We start from the raw sequence: 15,189 nt of genomic DNA, 5'->3' as shown, positions 1-15,189 counted from the left end.
GTTTAAATTCCTACTGATATTATTATGTCTTATGGTTATCTATATATGTCTATATATTATGTTTTATGGTTATCTATATATGTCTATATATTATTATTATGTCTTATGGTTATCTATATATGTCTATATATTATTATGTCTTATGGTTATCTATATATGTCTATATATTACTACGGTGATATTATTCCTCCACTGAGAAGGCAACGAACTCCCCCTCTCTCGTCCCTCTCACAGCCACCCATATCAGCTCCACATTGGCCTGTTGAGTCACCAGCGAGTGGGCAAACTCCACGTGTGATGTCACCAGCAGCATTAATTCATGTCTTGTGGATAGACCTGTTCTTATTGGTGCAGCTGCATGCAGATGCACTTCCAGGTCCTCACAAGGCTTTTGCAGATACCAAATCAGATTTGAATGTGCTGTGAGCGTGTAGAGGTGTTTCATATTTTAACTCGCTAGTTTCAGAATCATCAACTATGGTCTTCGGTTTGGGCCAAACTGTTTAAGCAGGTGTGATAGAGCTGAGCTGTTTTTAAAATGGGAAATCAATACGGTCCCTATGACCAGCATATTCCTTTCCCAAATCTAGTGGGTATAGACTCATGATGTCTACATCTATAGAGGCCAGGGGTTGATTTGGCTCTGGGCCATCTAAATCACATGTATTTATAAAGCCCTTCTTACATCAGCAGATGTCATAAAGTGCTATACAGAAACCCAGCCTAAAACCTCAAACAGCAAGCAATGCAGGTGTAGAAGCACAGTGGCCAGGAAAAACTCCCTAGAAATGCAGGAACCTAGGAAGAAACCTAGAGAGGAACCAGGCTCTGAGGGGAGGCTAGTCCTCTTCTGGCTGTGCCGGGTGGAGATTATAAGAATACATGGTCATTAAGACCAGATCGTTCTTCAAGATGTTCAAACGTTCATAGACGACCAGCAGGTTCAAATAATAATCACAGTGGTTGCTGAGGGTGTAGCAGGTCAGCACCTCAGGAGTAAATGTCAGTTGTCGGTGTGAATGGCGTCCGTTAACCCTTCGTCTTTCTCTCTCAGCTGTGGATTGACCAATCCAGTGTGAGCATCCAGCCTGCCGCCCCAGAGAAGAGACAGACAGACTTCTTTACTGAGCATACTCAGGTAGGCCTGAGGGCTACTGTTCAAATCACACCAATCACACAAGTGTTTTGTGCTTCTGTGTTCATTCTGTGGGTGCAGTAGTGTTGTTTCTGTGTGTATGTGTTGTGTTATTTGATGTGACTGAATTGGTGTGTCTGCAGCCTTCAAACAGCTGGGACATGACGGCTCCTTCCCTGACAGAACACAATGGAACCCTCACTCCTCAACTAGTGGAGGACACACCCAAAGCCCCCCACACCGCCAGCACTCGTGAGTCTCTTTCTCACACACACACACACACACACACACACACACACACACACACACACACACACACACACACACACACACACACACACACACACACACACACACACACACACACACACACACACACACACACACACACACACACACACAGTCCCCCCTCTCCTATCCTTTCGTCTGGAGCTTTCCCATATGTTTCAGAGGTTGAATTAGACAGTTGATCTGTGATTGTATTTGATATTCTCAGAGCTGGAGGAAGGACCAAGCATTGAGGGACTGAGCACTGAGCAATCTCCCAAAGTCACTATGGGTAAGTCATCAGCCAACATCCTGTTCCTCCTCTGCCTCCTTTCACATGACAACAGCTCCTCCCCTCACCTCTCAATGATCTTTGCTGACCTTAAAAACAAGGAATAGGTGATGGTTACAGCCATTTACAGACCTCAACATCCACAGTAACCCCCCGATATTCTGGCAAGGCTGCTCTTGTTGGCTCCTCCCAGAATTGGAGACCCCCTTAGACGTTTGGACCAGGCACCAAATTGTCCCGACCCCTCCCATACATAGCCCACCCTGTAATACAGTCACTGGAGGTTTTCCATATGACCGTGGAGCCCTCAGTAACACCTGTGTCTGCTTTGTCCGTAGAGGACTCCATGCGTTTGTCGTCAGATCAACCACAGCTACCCAAAGGTGATTGGAACGCCTTTTTAAAAGCTGCCGTTAGCTCATTGGCTGGCCAGATTTTCAGGAAGCATGGTTGGTTCTGTGCTTGACTGACACCTCACCTGATTGTGACACGCAAGCTTAAGCCCCTCCCTCCCAGCTCTGACTAAAATGTGCGACTGCCAAGGCTTTCTTCGTTCTTCCAGTCTTCTAACATTAATATAACAGTCAGACCACCCCTATTCAACACGTAGCCTCGGTCACAGACCTAGCAGACTTACAGTGCCTTTCATTCAACATGTAGCCTCGGTCACAGACCTAGCAGGCTTACAGTGCCTTTCATTCAACATGTAGCCTCGGTCACAGACCCAGCAGACTTACAGTGCCTTTCATTCAACACGTAGCCTCGGTCACAGACCTAGCAGACTTACAGTGCCTTTCATTCAACACGTAGCCTCGGTCACAGACCTAGCAGACTTACAGTGCCTTTCATTCAACATGTAGCCTCGGTCACAGACCTAGCAGGCTTACAGTGCCTTTCATTCAACATGTAGCCTCGGTCACAGACCCAGCAGACTTACAGTGCCTTTCATTCAACATGTAGCCTCGGTCACAGACCCAGCAGACTTACAGTGCCTTTCATTCAACACGTAGCCTCGGTCACAGACCCAGCAGACTTACAGTGCCTTTCATTCAACACGTAGCCTCGGTCACAGACCCAGCAGACTTACAGTGCCTTTCATTCAACATGTAGCCTCGGTCACAGACCCAGCAGACTTACAGTGCCTTTCATTCAACACGTAGCCTCGGTCACAGACCCAGCAGACTTACAGTGCCTTTCATTCAACACGTAGCCTCGGTCACAGACCCAGCAGACTTACAGTGCCTTTCATTCAACACGTAGCCTCGGTCACAGACCTAGCAGACTTACAGTGCCTTTCATTCAACATGTAGCCTCGGTCACAGACCCAGCAGACTTACAGTGCCTTTCATTCAACATCTAGCCTCGGTCACAGACCCAGCAGACTTACAGTGCCTTTCATTCAACACGTAGCCTCGGTCACAGACCCAGCAGACTTACAGTGCCTTTCATTCAACATCTAGCCTCGGTCACAGACCCAGCAGACTTACAGTGCCTTTCATTCAACACGTAGCCTCGGTCACAGACCCAGCAGACTTACAGTGCCTTTCATTCAACATGTAGCCTCGGTCACAGACCCAGCAGACTTACAGTGCCTTTCATTCAACATCTAGCCTCGGTCACAGACCCAGCAGACTTACAGTGCCTTTCATTCAACACGTAGCCTCGGTCACAGACCCAGCAGACTTACAGTGCCTTTCATTCAACACGTAGCCTCGGTCACAGACCCAGCAGACTTACAGTGCCTTTCATTCAACATGTAGCCTCGGTCACAGACCCAGCAGACTTACAGTGCCTTTCATTCAACATCTAGCCTCGGTCACAGACCCAGCAGACTTACAGTGCCTTTCATTCAACATGTAGCCTCGGTCACAGACCCAGCAGACTTACAGTGCCTTTCATTCAACATCTAGCCTCGGTCACAGACCCAGCAGACTTACAGTGCCTTTCATTCAACACGTAGCCTCGGTCACAGACCTAGCAGACTGACAGTGCCTTTCATTCAACATCTAGCCTCGGTCACAGACCCAGCAGACTGACAGTGCCTTTCATTCAACATGTAGCCTCGGTCACAGACCCAGCAGACTTACAGTGCCTTTCATTCAACACGTAGCCTCGGTCACAGACCCAGCAGACTTACAGTGCCTTTCATTCAACACGTAGCCTCGGTCACAGACCCAGCAGACTTACAGTGCCTTTCATTCAACACGTAGCCTCGGTCACAGACCCAGCAGACTTACAGTGCCTTTCATTCAACATCTAGCCTCGGTCACAGACCCAGCAGACTTACAGTGCCTTTCATTCAACACGTAGCCTCGGTCACAGACCCAGCAGACTTACAGTGCCTTTCATTCAACATGTAGCCTCGGTCACAGACCCAGCAGACTTACAGTGCCTTTCATTCAACATCTAGCCTCGGTCACAGACCCAGCAGACTTACAGTGCCTTTCATTCAACACGTAGCCTCGGTCACAGACCCAGCAGACTTACAGTGCCTTTCATTCAACATGTAGTAGCCTCGGTCACAGACCTAGCAGACTTACAGTGCCTTTCATTCAACATGTAGCCTCGGTCACAGACCTAGCAGACTTACAGTGCCTTTCATTCAACATGTAGCCTCGGTCACAGACCTAGCAGACTTACAGTGCCTTTCATTCAACATGTAGCCTCGGTCACAGACCTAGCAGACTTACAGTGCCTTTCATTCAACAGGTAGCCTCGGTCACAGACCTAGCAGACTTACAGTGCCTTTCATTCAACACGTAGCCTCGGTCACAGACCCAGCAGACTTACAGTGCCTTTCATTCAACACGTAGCCTCGGTCACAGACCCAGCAGACTTACAGTGCCTTTCATTCAACATGTAGCCTCGGTCACAGACCCAGCAGGCTTAGTGTCTATCATAGGTTTTCATGATTTGGTGCTTATCATTTCAGTTCTACTTCGTATCAAAGTGTGAAAGTCCAATGGGGTGAATAGTCATTATAGTAACTGTGTGTCCCATAACTTTAGAGTAACGTAAACTAATGAAACTATTTCTGTCAGGTGTATGACAATGGTGCTGTCCTTCAGCTGCAGTGATAATAAAACCCTGCTGACTGTAGCACATGGCTTGTCTTCAAACGGCTCTGACTGGATAAGAGGACCGCTGGGATGCTATTTCTCATCTGACTGGATAAGAGGACCGTTGGGATGCTATTTCTCATCTGTCTGGATAAGAGGACCGTTGGGATGCTATTTCTCATCTGACTGGATAAGAGGACCGTTGGGATGCTATTTCTCATCTGACTGGATAAGAGGACCGTTGGGATGCTATTTCTCATCTGACTGGATAAGAGGACCGTTGGGATGCTATTTCTCATCTGACTGGATAAGAGGACCGTTGGGATGCTATTTCTCATCTGACTGGATAAGAGGACCGTTGGGATGCTATTTCTCATCTGACTGGATAAGAGGACCGTTGGGATGCTATCTCTCATCTGACTGGATAAGAGGACCGTTGGGATGCTATTTCTCATCTGACTGGATAAGAGGACCGCTGGGATGCTATTTGTCATCTGACTGGATAAGAGGACCGTTAGGATGCTATTTGTCATCTGACTGGATAAGAGGACCGTTAGGATGCTATTTCTCATCTGACTGGATAAGAGGACCGTTGGGATGCTATTTCTCATCTGACTGGATAAGAGGACCGTTAGGATGCTATTTCTCATCTGACTGGATAAGAGGACCGCTGGGATGCTATTTGTCATCTGACTGGATAAGAGGACCGTTGGGATGCTATTTCTCATCTGACTGGATAAGAGGACCGTTGGGATGCTATTTCTCATCTGACTGGATAAGAGGACCGTTAGGATGCTATTTCTCATCTGACTGGATAAGAGGACCGTTGGGATGCTATTTCTCATCTGACTGGATAAGAGGACCGTTGGGATGCTATTTCTCATCTGACTGGATAAGAGGACTGTTGGGATGCTATCTCTCATCTGACTGGATAAGAGGACCGTTGGGATGCTATTTCTCATCTGACTGGATAAGAGGACCGTTGGGATGCTATTTCTCATCTGACTGGATAAGAGGACCGTTGGGATGCTATCTCTCATCTGACTGGATAAGAGGACCGTTGGGATGCTATCTCTCATCTGATTGGATAAGAGGACCGTTGGGATGCTATCTCTCATCTGACTGGATAAGAGGACCGTTGGGATGCTATTTCTCATCTGACTGGATAAGAGGACCGTTGGGATGCTATTTCTCATCTGACTGGATAAGAGGACCGTTGGGATGCTATTTCTCATCTGACTGGATAAGAGGACCGTTGGGATGCTATTTCTCATCTGACTGGATAAGAGGACCGTTGGGATGCTATTTCTCATCTGACTGGATAAGAGGACCGTTGGGATGCTATCTCTCATCTGACTGGATAAGAGGACCGTTGGGATGCTATCTCTCATCTGACTGGATAAGAGGACCGTTGGGATGCTATTTCTCATCTGACTGGATAAGAGGACCGTTGGGATGCTATTTCTCATCTGACTGGATAAGAGGACCGTTGGGATGCCATTTCTCATCTGACTGCGTTGACATGTTCTTCGTGTCGCGTCTGCTAAGGACACTGCATGTTTGCACCTTTTAACAAGAGGGGAAATGTACGGCGGTTTGTGCGTTCACATGTATGGGGGGCACACCTATGCATTTGTAGGGGTAAACATTGGTGTGTGTGTGTGTAGAACTTGCATTCCTTTTTGAAAGTTATGCAGAGCGATTACAACTCGGGAGTCCCTGGTCTGTCGCTGTCCACCAGTGTTCTAATGATGAGCTTTGTGTTACAGATGTGAAGCAATCCATCATTGGGAAAAAGAAGCCCAGCACTACTAAGAAAGGGGTAGGTTACACCCCCTTTAGCACTCAGACAGGGGGCTCTGCGTGAGGAGCAGGGTTTTGGCTGGTCACGTGATCTGATTAGGAAACACGTGGAGCACTAGATCTGGCATGTAGTTAGGGCTCTGTGTTGTTCCTGGATAAGTCACGTTGACCAGAAAAACAAATGTCCCAAAATCAGAATCACCAAACCTGGCTAATGAATTAAGAGTGTGTTGATCAAACCATGAATGTAATACTACCACTTGTCCACTGGGGGGCAGTAACTTCCTCTATCTGTCCCCAGCTGTGTGTAACCATCTCCTCTGTGCTCCTCTCCCCCTCCAGCTGGGTGCTAAGAAGGGCCTGGGGGCCCAGAAGGTGAGCAGTAAGAGCTTCTCAGAGGTGGAGAAACAGGCCCAGGTAGCCGAGAAGCAGAGAGAGGAGCAAGCAGCTGATGCTAAGAAACAGGCAGAGGAGTCCATGTGAGTGAACCACACAGTTTGACAGTCAGAGAGCATGGAAACGCCTCCGCACCAGATTCTGCTCTTCCTGCTGTTTTAGTGTTTACACTAAATTAATATTTGCTGTCTGCCCCCAGCCTTCCTTCTGTAGCACAGTTGGTAGAGCATAGCGCTTGTAGCGCCAGGGTAGTGGGTTCGATTCCCGGGACCACCCATACGTAGAATGTATGCACACATGACTGTAAGTCGCTTTGGATAAAAGCGTTTGCTAAATGGCATATATTATTATTATTATATATTATTCTCATGGCCAGACTGTTCAGAGGTTGGATAAATAATGCAGCCTACTTCTGCGTACAGAAAATGAATGGAAGGGATCCTTTAGGACAGCAAGTAGTGACATCCGCTGGCTCAATAATCGTATTATCGTGTAACTGACAATTATGGACCATAACCGTGGGGAAAAAATATAATTATTGTCTTAATACATTTTACACAGGGAGGGTAATGTTGGTCATCATTTTACGATGAGAACGACATAGTCGGGAGGAGAATTTCCTAAAATTCCAAAATTGTTGCAAATGAATGTAGAACAATTGACAAATGTCTCTTTTTGCAGTGTGGCCTCCATGCGCCTGGCCTACAAGGAGCTGGAGATTGACAGGAAGATGGACAACAAGAAGATGCAGAACATGGAGGGTAAGAAGAGAGAGCAGGCTGAGAGACTGGGCATGGGCTTCGGCAACCGCAGGTAATCAAACCATGTTTTCAAAGAACAGTAATGTTTCTCTCATGGAATAAGCGTTCCTTGAGCACTACAAATAGCAAATGAGTGCTGCCTGTTTGCATGTGCTACTGTAGGCAATAGCATTCCTGCTTAAACAATACTTTGGGATTTTGGCAATGAGGCCCTTTTATCTACTTCCCCAGAGTCAGATGGACTCGTGGACACCATTTTTATAGTCCGTGTCAAGTTTGAAGGAAGTTAGAGAGAGTTTTGTGAGCCAATGCTAACTAGCGTTAGCGCAATGACTGGAAGTGTATGGGTATCTGCACACAGAGACATAAAAATGGTATCAAGGAGTTGATCTGACTCTGGGGAAGTAGATAAAGGAGTTGATCTGACTCTGGGGTAGTAGATAAAGGAGTTGATCTGACTCTGGGGAAGTAGATAAAGGAGTTGATCTGACTCTGGGGTAGTAGATAAAGGAGTTGATCTGACTCTGGGGTAGTAGATAAAGGAGTTGATCTGACTCTGGGGTAGTAGATAAAGGAGTTGATCTGACTCTGGGGTAGTAGATAAAGGAGTTGATCTGACGACTCTGGGGAAGTAGATAAAGGAGTTGATCTGACGACTCTGGGGAAGTAGATAAAGGAGTTGATCTGACGACTCTGGGGAAGTAGATAAAGGAGTTGATCTGACGACTCTGGGGAAGTAGATAAAGGAGTTGATCTGACTCTGGGGTAGTAGATAAAGGAGTTGATCTGACTCTGGGGTAGTAGATAAAGGAGTTGATCTGACGACTCTGGGGAAGTAGATAAAGGAGTTGATCTGACGACTCTGGGGAAGTAGATAAAGGAGTTGATCTGACGACTCTGGGGAAGTAGATAAAGGAGTTGATCTGACGACTCTGGGGAAGTAGATAAAGGTCCTAATTGCTAAAAATCCCGAAGTATCCCTCTAATTATTTACGCTTTTGGTTGGTGTCCCACTCTTTGATGGGATGCCATGTTACAGAGTGTGGCTTTACCTTCAGTGGTGTTTATGTCTTTACGGTGTCTGTGTGTGTGTAGATTGTGTTGCAGTACATTATTGTGTGCGGACATGACTTAAGTGAGTGTGTGTTCTGCGTATTCCAGCACCATATCTCACTCAGTGATGTCAGAGATGCAGGTGATTGAGCAGGAGACGCCCTTGGGGGCCAAGTCCTCGCCTCGCTCCAAACTGGACATGTTGGATGAACCGGGCTTCTCCTCCGGACCCCCTAAGTACGTCACACCCCAAACAGATCGGAATGCCTTCTCCTATGGAGTAGTAGTGGAAAAATGGGTTTCTGTCCAATTCCAAATGGACTTCCAACCCCAAGCTAGCTACCTCCCAGGCACGGGGGTTGTTGTATACAGCTGAAAGGATTGGATTGGTATTAACAATATGGTAATGCATCCAACTTGCCTTCAGATAGGCTTGATATACATGTCTTCATCTTGCTAAGACACCCATCCAATCCTTTCATAATTATCTAAGAGTCTTGGGTCTATGGGTTAGGTGTAGAGCCTTGGGTCTATGGGTTAGGTGTAGAGCCTTGGGTCTATGGGTTAGGTGTAGAGCCTTGGGTCTATGGGTTAGGTGTAGAGCCTTGGGTCTATGGGTTAGGTGTAGAGCCTTGGGTCTATGGGTTAGGTGTAGAGCCTTGGGTCTATGGGTTAGGTGTAGAGCCTTGGGTCTATGGGTTAGGTGTAGAGCCTTGGGTCTATGGGTTAGGTGTAGAGCCTTGGGTCTATGGGTTAGGTGTAGAGCCTTGGGTCTATGGGTTAGGTGTAGAGCCTTGGGTCTATGGGTTAGGTGTAGAGCCTTGGGTCTATGGGTTAGGTGTAGAGCCTTGGGTCTATGGGTTAGGTGTAGAGCCTTGGGTCTATGGGTTAGGTGTAGAGCCTTTGGTCTATGGGTTAGGTGTAGAGTCTTGGGTCTATGGGTTAGGTGTAGAGCCTTGGGTCTATGGGTTAGGTGTAGAGCCTTTGGTCTATGGGTTAGGTGTAGAGCCTTGGGTCTATGGGTTAGGTGTAGAGCCTTTGGTCTATGGGTTAGGTGTAGAGCCTTGGGTCTATGGGTTAGGGATGGAGCCTTGGGTCTATGGGTTAGGGATGGAGCCTTGGGTCTATGGGTTAGGGATGGAGCCTTGGGTCTATGGGTTAGGGGTAGAGCCTTGGGTCTATGGGTTAGGTGTAGAGCCTTGGGTCTATGGGTTAGGGGTAGAGCCTTGGGTCTATGGGTTAGGGGTAGAGCCTTGGGTCTGTGGGTTAGGGGTAGAGCCTTGGGTCTGTGGGTTAGGGGTAAAGCCTTGGGTCTATAGGTTAGGGGTAGAGCCTTGGGTCTGTGGGTTAGGGGTAGAGCCTTGGGTCTGTGTAATATATCCCTTCATCTACCTCTGTTTCCTCAGATCTAATCCATTATGAATGTGTCCTTGTGTATCCCTACCTGACCAACAACATTGGATCTATCCCTACCTGACCAACAACATTGGATCTATCCCTGCCTCTGTGTGTGTTTTGTTGGGACAGGTACAAGGACAACCCGTTTACGGCGGGCGACGGCTTCGGCTCGCGGTGGGACTCTGATGGGGGAGTGGCCTCCTTCACCTCCTCCTGGGCCCTGGAGAATGAGGAGCCTAAAGAGGAGGTGACAATCTCCAGCATCCAGCCTATCGGAGAACGGCCCAGTCGGCGGAAGGCGGAGACGGCGGCGCCCGTGTCCGAGTCGAGCGAGGCCCGGCAGAAGTTTTCCAACGCCAAGGCCATCTCTTCCGACATGTTCTTTGGCCGCGAGAGCTATGCCGAGGTAAAGTTACACCACTGTATTACCAACAAATACCAAGCCACCTGTCAACTGAACGGAAACTTAGAAAGCAAAGCGTGCCGCATTTCAATGAGCTGGCTATTAAAGCCAGACAGCTAACGTTAGCAAGCTGACATTACAACATCAGATGAGCTAGCATTAGTAACCTAACCAATTCGCTATAGTACTTCTTCAGGCTAGGGTCCTTTTTTCTCAATTCCCGCCTGACTGATGTGCCCAACGTAAACTGCCTGTTACTTAGGCCCTGAAGCCAGGATATGCATATAATTGGTACCATTGGAAAGAAAACACTTTGAAGTTTGTAGAAATGTTAAAATAATGTATGAGACTATAACACAATAGACATGGTAGGAGAAAATCCAAAGACAAACCAACCAGATTTTTTTTTTTTTTAAGAGCCTGTGCTGTTACAATGGAAAGTATAGGGGCATACTCAATTCCAGCTCCCATATTGCAATTCCTGTGGCTTCCACTGGGTGTCGGTCGTCTTTGTTCAAGGTTTCAGGCTTGTTTCTTCCAAAACGAGTAAGAATAATGAGTTTTACTACAGGGACACAGACTTGGAAATTCGTGTATGCGCGCGCGATGAAAAGGACACGCACTTGCAAATATCGTTTTCCTATTGAACATACTTCCTTCTGTATGAAATATTATTAGTTTAATTACATTTTAGGGAATCTGAGGATTAAATATAAACGTATTTTGACTTGTTAAAACAAAGTTTAGGGGTAGATTTTCGGATTCCTGTCCTGCATGTTGAACGAGTGGATTACTCAAATCGATGGCGCCAACTAAACAGACCTTTTGGGATATAAAGAAGGATTTTATCTAAAAAAACTACACCGCATGTTATAGCTGGGACCCTTTGGATGACAAATCAGAGGAAAATGTTCAAAAAGTAAGTGAATATTTAATCCCTATTTGTGAATTTATGAAACCTGTGCCGGTGTAAAATATTTTGATATGGGCCGCCGTCCTCAAACAATCACATGGCATGCGTTCGCTGTAAAGCCAACTGTAAATCGGACAGTGCAGTTAGTTTAAGCTTTCAACCGATATAAGACATTTGTATGTACCGAAATGTTTAATATCCATAATTTTTATGATTATTTATTTGAATTGCGCGCCCTCCAGTTTCACCGGAAGTTGTGCCATTCCTCAAGTTATAACACTTTAGTTGCTTACTGGACTCTGGCAATCTGTGTGAACTGTTGATTTGTTAACTAGCTAACGAACTAACTGTTAATGTTTTCCCTTTACAGTATGTGGTTCATTTTCAGAATGAGAGAATTAGGTGAAAATGAGGCGTTGCTTGTTAAACAAGTGTATTCAGGGATGAAGTGTAGCTGGAGCTGGGCCTGGTTTAAGCTGGATGCCATTATAGAGGTGAAAGGAACAGGCCAGGTGTTCTCTCTGCCTGAAAGAGATCAATTATGCCAACAAAGGGTCTCATGCTCTGCTGGAAAATTGTAGAACAGATATCCACAGGCAGATAGTGTACAATGCAGTAATGTGTACCCACAGATATGGCTTTGAACTTGACAGTGACACTTGTGTGTGAATGAGGGGGAATTATTACATTTTTTTACTCAGTGAATGTTAGTTTTGCACACATGTAGCCTTGTGCACTTGATTGATTTCTACTATAGTGGCCACTATAATAGAGCAAATATATAATGCCTGTTTGTTTCATTCTATTTCTACTTTTAAGATTAGATGGTGTTGTTGGTGTTGTCGTGTCTTTGGCATCATTAACACTGAAGACCTATTCATCAAATAACTCTCTGTAATTATTATTATGCGATTAAACTGATTAGTCATGTAACTGTAATTAACTAGGAAGTCGGGTCACCATGGAAAATATTCAGATTACAAAGTTATAATTTTCCTAATAACTTTTCAGATATTTTCAGAAATGATCAACAGTCTTCTGATTAATGAATTCTTCTTTACCTCACGTTAGTCTCATTCCAAACGTCATAAATTGTTGGTTATCTGCACGAACCCAGTCTTCACTATGAGTCATCCATACATCAATTGTCTTAAAATCATTTATTTACTAACTAAATTCACAGAAATGCATAAACAAACAGTAGATAGTTACAAGGAAATGATAACGGAGTTTCCCGAGTGGGATAAACCAGCATCGCAGCTTGGTGGACAAAAGGGAAGTGGGGGTCGACTGAGATAAAAGACACGACAAAGTTTATAATTATAACAATTGAAATGCTAATCCTTTGCACATGAATGCTCACTCATTCGTGAATAATTGCAATCAATATATATATTTACGCTCAGTGTGTCGTCGGGATCTCTGTTGAAAAGTTTGTTTCTGTTGGAGTCTGTCCGATCTCTCTATCGAGGTTAGAATAGATGGTTCAGAGTGACATTCATTCATGTCTTTGTAGAATAGATGTTTCAGCGGTTGTCGGTATTCGCGTTCAATGATACCGAATTCCTAGCTGCAGACTAGTAATTAATATCAAAGACTTGTTCTTATTCTGTCGGTATCGATAGTCTCAGAGTTTAACAACATGGTATGGTTAAAAGATTCAGCAGTCTGGTCTCAAACCTTGGCCCTCTCGTTATCGAGGTGAGCTGGTCTGCAACCTTGGTCCTCTCGTTATCGAGGTGAGCTGGTCTGCAACCTTGGTCCTCTCGTTATCGAGGTGAGCTGGTCTGCAACCTTTGTCCTCTCGTTATCGAGGTGAGCTGGTCTGCAACCTTTGTCCTCTCGTTATCGAGGTGAGCTGGTCTGCAACCTTTGCCCTCTCGTTATCGAGGTGAGCTGGTCTGCAACCTTGGTCCTCTCGTTATCGAGGTGAGCTGGTCTGCAACCTTGGCCCTCTCGTTATCGAGGTGAGCTGGTCTGCAACCTTGGTCCTCTCGTTATCGAGGTGAGCTGGTCTGCAACCTTGGCCCTCTCGTTATCGAGGTGAGCTGGTCTGCAACCTTTGTCCTCTCGTTATCGAGGTGAGCTGGTCTGCAACCTTTGTCCTCTCGTTATCGAGGTGAGCTGGTCTGCAACCTTTGTCCTCTCGTTATCGAGGTGAGCTGGTCTGCAACCTTTGTCCTCTCGTTATCGAGGTGAGCTGGTCTGCAACCTTTGTCCTCTCGTTATCGAGGTGAGCTGGTCTGCAACCTTGGCCCTCTCGTTATCGAGGTGAGCTGGTCTGCAACCTTTGTCCTCTCGTTATCGAGGTGAGCTGGTCTGCAACCTTGGCCCTCTCGTTATCGAGGTGAGCTGGTCTGCAACCTTTGTCCTCTCGTTATCGAGGTGAGCTGGTCTGCAACCTTTGTCCTCTCGTTATCGAGGTGAGCTGGTCTGCATCCTTTGTCCTCTCGTTATCGAGGTGAGCTGGTCTGCAACCTTTGTCCTCTCGTTATCGAGGTGAGCTGGTCTGCAACCTTTGTCCTCTCGTTATCGAGGTGCGCTGGTCTGCAACCTTGGCCCTCTCGTTATCGAGGTGAGCTGGTCTGCAACCTTTGTCCTCTCGTTATCGAGGTGAGCTGGTCTGCAACCTTTGTCCTCTCGTTATCGAGGTGAGCTGGTCTGCAACCTTTGTCCTCTCGTTATCGAGGTGAGCTGGTCTGCAACCTTTGTCCTCTCGTTATCGAGGTGAGCTGGTCTGCAACCTTGGTCCTCTCGTTATCGAGGTGAGCTGGTCTGCAACCTTTGTCCTCTCGTTATCGAGGTGAGCTGGTCTGCAACCTTTGTCCTCTCGTTATCGAGGTGAGCTGGTCTGCAACCTTTGTCCTCTCGTTATCGAGGTGAGCTGGTCTGCAACCTTTGTCTTCTCGTAATTGAGAGAAACATGGTCCGTTGAGAAATTCTCACGGTGGGGGATCGATCCATAGCATCCCACACATACTCAATGGGCAACATGGAATAAGTGGGAAATTTTCAGCTTCCAGGAATTGTGTAAATATTTTTGCGACATGGAGCCGAGGTGATGGCGGTGGATGAATGGCACAACACCAATATGCTGGGTCTCATCACGGTGTCTCTGTGCAGTCAAATTGCCATCGATAAAATGCAATTGTGTTCGTTGTCCGTAGCTTATGCCTGCCCATACCACCCCACCCCCTCATACCATCCCCCCACTACGTGTGGGGCACTCTGTCAACGTTGAGAACATCAGTAAACCGCTCGCCCACAAGACGCCAAACACGTGGTCTGTGGTTGTGAGGCAGGATGGACGTACTGACAAATTCTCGAAAACGATGTTGGAGGTGGCTTATGGTAGAGAAATGAACATTAAATTATCTGGCAACAGCTCTGGTGGACTTTCCTGCAGCTAGTATGCCAATTGCACGCTCCCTCATCTTGAGACATCTGTGGCATTGTGTTGAGTGACAAAACTGCACATTTTTAGAGGGGCCTTTTTATTGTCCCTAGCACAAGGTGCACCTGTGTAATGAATCATGCTGTTTAATCAGCTTCTTGATATGCCACACCTGTCAGGTGGATGGATTATCTTGGCGAAGGAGAAATGCTCACTAACAGGGATGTAAACAAATTTGTGCACAAAATTTGAGAGAAGTAAGGTTGAGTATGAAACATTTCTGGGGCCTTTTTTTGTCCAGTGTAATTAATACCA

General features: G+C 46.4%; 1 long non-coding RNA gene across 13 annotated transcripts; it reads right to left on the bottom strand.

The window, feature by feature from the left end:
- Nucleotides 1–2,236: 2,236 nt before the first annotated feature.
- Nucleotides 2,237–4,564, bottom strand: LOC127919232 (uncharacterized). 13 transcript variants are annotated; one of them, XR_008102223.1, is made up of 5 exons: nt 4,001–4,405; nt 3,351–3,950; nt 3,069–3,150; nt 2,469–2,518; nt 2,237–2,368 (listed from the first exon to the last, which is right to left on the bottom strand). It is a non-coding gene; the product is annotated as an uncharacterized LOC127919232 (long non-coding RNA). The 13 variants fall into 13 exon arrangements; XR_008102213.1 differs by lacking the exon at nt 2,469–2,518 and adding an exon at nt 4,422–4,564 and having other exon boundaries at nt 2,343–2,468; nt 2,819–3,150; nt 4,001–4,371; XR_008102215.1 differs by lacking the exon at nt 3,069–3,150 and having other exon boundaries at nt 2,469–2,568; nt 3,269–3,950.
- Between the last annotated feature and the right edge of the window lie 10,625 nt (nt 4,565–15,189).

This window comes from Oncorhynchus keta, unplaced genomic scaffold (assembly GCF_023373465.1).
Source record: "Oncorhynchus keta strain PuntledgeMale-10-30-2019 unplaced genomic scaffold, Oket_V2 Un_contig_16042_pilon_pilon, whole genome shotgun sequence".
Classification (NCBI taxonomy): Eukaryota; Metazoa; Chordata; class Actinopteri; order Salmoniformes; family Salmonidae; genus Oncorhynchus; species Oncorhynchus keta.
Note: the sequence above shows the minus strand (reverse complement) of the source record. Positions and strands in the feature narration are given on the sequence as shown.